Genomic DNA, 5,407 nt, shown 5'->3' with positions numbered 1-5,407 from the left:
CCAGTGAGGGGGCTTCATGTTGCTCCGACGAGAGTACTTGGGGGATACCACTGAATTTTCAATACCCCACGTGATGCCTGGCTCAAGGTACCAGTACCAGCTTGGACACATGCGGATAGATGCAGCCCAGACTCCCACGTCAGCACAGCACATGTAAACCCATGTAAAATCGCAGTGGGACAGTCCTGCCCGTGAATGACGAGGAGAGGCCTTGATCCCCTATGCCCCGAGGAAGGAGAAGGTCAAGGGGGGTCTGTGCGGAAGGAACGGCAAGTTCAAGGGCCTGTTGGCAGCCAGAGCAGCTGTGAAATGAGACTGAGGAGGCCAGTAAGGACCAGCTCACGCAGTGTGTGGTCCTATACAGAACTTGTTCCTCTTAAAACCAATGTGTGGGGTTTTTTTTTTGGGGGGGGGGGTTTAATCACTGATAGGAGGATTTGGATGGGAGTGTGACAGAATCAGACTTGAGATTTGAAAAGGCCACCCTGGCTGCTCTGCAGTACAGTTGGGAGGAAGGCAAGTCTCCGAGGAGATCCTGGATCCTATTGCCAGGCGGGTAGCTTTGGATTTGACTAGTGGCTAATGGAGACAGAAGGAGAAACGATGCAAGACATGTTTAGGAGGTAAAAATCAACAGGTCTTCATGCCAGTCGAAACTGCAGAGCAAGCCTGAACAAGCTTGCTGTAAATCCAAGCACCATAGAGTTCCTTTAATAGGAACCATGATGGAAAGCCAGCGGTGGAATCTTGATGTCTTTGCTGATTGGTACCTCCCTCTTAGAATATGGGCCAAGTGAAACAGTAACTAGCAAGGCTGCTTGCTTAACAGAACAGCCTTGGGCATTGGGCCTTTTTGTTGTTGTGTTGTTTGAAATATAAATTCCTGAGCTGTATCCCTCCAAGTTTGGTTCATTAGATCTGTGTGGCATCTGACCATGAAATCTGCATTTTTAAACACAGGCTTGGAATGCTTCTGAGGCTCCCTGTCTGCAGGCACTGGTCTCCAGGACCCCGTGTCTCTGACACCTCAGCCAGGAAGGCCATGGGGGAAAGACGCAGGGTCTGTGTCCCCAGAAAGTTCATCTCCCTTGCCCCAGAGTCATCTTGCTTTGGGAAGCTGCACATGTACATGTGGTTTTTCCCACACCCAGCACATTGCTAATGTATTCCCCGGAAGCAGCTGAGTTAGGTCACTCAGAATGCTGTGTTTAGACTAGTAGGTCCATGTGCGTGCACGTGTGCCAGCACACACACACACACACACACACACACACACACACACCAGCTCATGGGACAAACATTCCTAACATTCCCAGAGCTAAGACAAAGCAGTCACAGTGAACATACCAGTATGCAAAACCATTCCTGGTGGGGTTCCAAGAATTTACGGAGACAGTTGAAGCCATAAAGTTAAGTCCCTCAAAAGCCTATCAATTTACAAGGAGAGATTCCACAGACGATATAAAAGACTGAGGCTCAACACAGGTCTTGGGGGTGTTGCCCTATACTGTGACTAGCAGGAAAATGTGCTAAATTTAACTTCCCCCCTGGAACGGACACCAAGATACCTGTGCTAAAAATACAGTCCAGCTTCACGGCCAAGCATGTGGTGACATCTTGACGATTTCCTCTCTCCGTTCTGGCATGTCAGTCTGTAAGCTCATAACTACAAGCGCAGTTCATGGCCAGATAGAAAACAAGGCCACTATTGTTCACTGATAACACACCCAGTATCCACCAAAGGGCATAAAATACTGCTTCTCTCAAGGCCCAAATCCACTAAGTAGAGACGAGCTAGTCTGTTTAACAAACGGCGCTGGCAAGACTGAATATGGCAGAAAGATGAAACAGGATCCATACCTCACACCATACACAAGAATGAACTCAAGATGACAAAGATCTAACTGTCGAACCTAAAACTATAAAGCTCATTTAGGAATAGGAGCAAACTTAGACGCCCTACCTAATCTATGGCAGAGTCTATCAAACAGGATCTAAAAATCACAAACAGCAGCAGGAAAACTAGACGACTGGGACCTCCTAAAATGTAGATGCTTATGAGGGACTTTCAAGAAGCTTGTGGAGAAATTGAATGGAAAGATCATCGACATTCTCCATGAACTTTTTGAAGCCCTCTCTCATGCCCATCAGAAGCCTTCTCCGAAAGAATAACGAGAACACACAGACTATGGGTTTTTTATTTGACCGTGACATGTCTGACGTAGGCCTGATCTCTAAATATAGTAGAAAGCTTCAACACTTCTGCCGGGGCACTACTGACCGCTCTGAAATGGCTATGCTTCAGGAAAACAGACATTCTCCAAGTGTCCTTGGGCTCACCTGGGGACCCCCTCCCTCCCTGCAGGTAGCCAGGGCAGGGCACAGCCAGGAGTCAAATGCTTTTTCCTCCTTTCCCCCTTATCAGAAAAATATAGCCCCTGAACTCAGCATGTGAATAGTTTCAGGAGCCTGCTTCACTCAAAGTTGTTTAACCAATGTAAGTAGAGTTCCCACGACGTCTTTAGCAGGTCCTTTCCTGTGCAGCCACCTGCTGCTGGAAGCAGAATGCTCCCATCTGTTAACCCCTGTGTGAGTCCAGGTAGACGACAGAAACAAATGCATAGACATTCATCTGTGTATCAGAAACAGCTTTTATTTATAAGAGCAATTGAATATTGTCCATAAGTTCAATATTAGCCCATATGTCCAATACCAATCTATAAAGTCCTCTTCAGACTCACAAAACATAAAATGATGCCAGACAATCACAGGCCAGTGAGTGGAAAGTCTTGTGGATCCAGTGGTTGTGTAAGCATCTCAGCCCTGGCAGGGGTCTCCACATGCCTTCTCCAGCTCTGAGACTCTGGCTGCCATCAGCCGGTCTCCGTGTGGCTCTCAATAGAGAGTCTCTCAGGGAGTCAGTGAGCTATTTTTCACCATAGCACCAAATGAAGTCATCAAGTTGCGACCTGATTGATAGACTAGACTCCACCCCTTCACTCTGAATTCTCAAATTGACACCAGATTATGTAACGACCACAACCCCACTGTGCCAATAAACTGTTGTCTCTCAGATTGGCTCCAGGCTGTGCTGGGATTCAAATAATTTAATAACCAGTATATTGCCTTAAAGACCATTTTAAATATAAGAAAAGATAGACTGAAAGGTAGTTTCCTAGTACAGTTAATACTTAAATAAGAATAAAAGAGGTTCACAAAACTAGATTGTTATAAGAAAGTTTTAAAGTATTGATGAAAAATAATCAAGAATACCTGATAAAACTTATTGAAGATATTTCCATATTGCTTCTTGACTGGCATCCTCACTTGTAATATTCTTCCCTTTTACGTGAGCACCACCGGCTGTCTGATTTCTCCTTAACCATCTTTCGCCGTGGGCATAGGATCCCATTCCTTCAGGGGTTGGCCAATTGGACGGCAGCCCTGTGTGATAGATTAGAATCAGTCAGGCAACTACTCCTTTCTGCACATATAGTGTTCACTTGGGAAAACCCCTCTTTGCTTCAGCTGGACTTAAAGCAATTGCTCTGGCGATAGTTTTAGTTCTGCGAACACTTTCAGGAATTGCATCCCTCACTCATAATATCTCATGGGAATTTGGGGTGTAACACAAAGCTGAAATGAATGACGATGTTACACCCTCTGGTTGTTTGGAACTTTTTCTCTTTATGTTCCATGTTTGTTTACTGAAATAAACACAAGGGAATCAAAATGTAATATTTCATCAAAAGTATAATGTGTTTTATGAGATGAGTTGCAATATCACAAGCATAGTTCTTACTAATTTTTTATACCTACGGATGAAATGAACATTACAATAGGGGCTTAGACTATGCTGTTGGGTAGATGAACCTTCAAAAAGAGTGAGGGATGTAAATTGTGATTTCCACACTGGTGGCTGCCCAGCCGCCCATCTTAGAGAGAACCCTGACTACAAGTGTGACTTCAACAACCAGTTCGCCAAACTCAACAAAAAATATCGCTTATGCAGAACTGGTGTGACCTAGCTGAATCCCACCACTGATTCCAGGTCAGTATGGTAGTCAATTGGCCTCCGCATATAAGGATTCTCTCCCACTTTGGGGCTTGAGCCCAAATAATCTCAACAATAAAATGTTTAAATTTTTTAAGAATAATTTTATTGGGGGCTCATACAACTCTTATCACAGTTCATTTATACATCAATGCATAAGGCACATTTGTACATTCGTTGGTCTCATCATTCTCAAAACATTTGCTCTCCACTTAAGCCCCTGGCATCAGCTACTCATTTTCCCCGTCCCTCCCATTCCCCCTCCTTCACGAACCCTTGATAATTTATAAATTATTATTTTGGCATATCTTACACTGTCTGACATCTCCCTTCACCCACTTTTCTGTCATCCGTCCCCCACGGAGGAGGTTATATGTAGATCCCTGTAATCAGTTCCCCCTTTCCACCCCACCCTCAACAAAATGTTTAATTTTTTAAAAATCATTTTATTGGGGACTCCTACAATTTTTATCACAATCCATACATCCATCCATTGTGTCAAGCGCATATGTACATGTGTTGCCATCATCATTCTCAAAACATTTGCCTTCCACTTGAGCCCTTAAATCAGCTGCTCGTTTTCCCCCTCTCCCCCCTCCCCCCTACCTCATGAACCCTTTATAATTCATAAATTGTTATTATTTTGTCATATGTTACACTGTCTGACGTCTCCCCGTGCCCTCTTCTCTGCTGTCCATCCCCCAGGGAGGAGGGTATACGTAGATTCTTGTAATCGGTTCCCCCTTTCTATCCCACGTTCCCTTCACCCTCCAGGCATTGCCACTCTCACCACTGATCCTGGAGGAGTCATCTGTCCTGGATTCCCTGTGTGTCCAGTTGCTATCTATCCCCCTTCCCCATCTTTCTCCCCATTCCCTTCCCCTACCCTCCTGGAATCCCTACTCCCATTACTGTTTCTGAGGGGCGTTGTCTTTCCTGAGGTCCACATATTGAAAGCTCTTGTCTGTGCTGCTGTATGTACATCCATCTAGTGGGATTTGCAAGGTAGGGCTGCGATCATAATAGTGTGGGGAGAAAGGATTAAAGAACTAGAGAAGTGTTGAGTGTTTCATCAGTGTTAAACTGCCCCCTGGATGTATTTCCTCTCCTGTACAGCCCCTCTGCATGGGAATGTCCAGTTTTCTACCGATGGGCTCTGGGTCTCTACTTTGACCCCTCTCCATCACCTCCATGAGATTGTTTATTTTTGGACTCTGGATACCCGTTCCCATCGACACCTCACGATCACCAGACTGGTGTGCTTCTTTCATGTGGGCTTTGTTGATTCCCTGTTAGATGCCGCTTGTTTGGCTTCTAGCAAATGGAATATTTTGAAGCAGGTCATTGAGTATG

This window comes from Tenrec ecaudatus, chromosome 14 (genome assembly GCF_050624435.1).
Source record: "Tenrec ecaudatus isolate mTenEca1 chromosome 14, mTenEca1.hap1, whole genome shotgun sequence".
NCBI classification, from domain to species: domain Eukaryota; kingdom Metazoa; phylum Chordata; class Mammalia; order Afrosoricida; family Tenrecidae; genus Tenrec; species Tenrec ecaudatus.
This window is presented reverse-complemented; position numbering follows the sequence as displayed.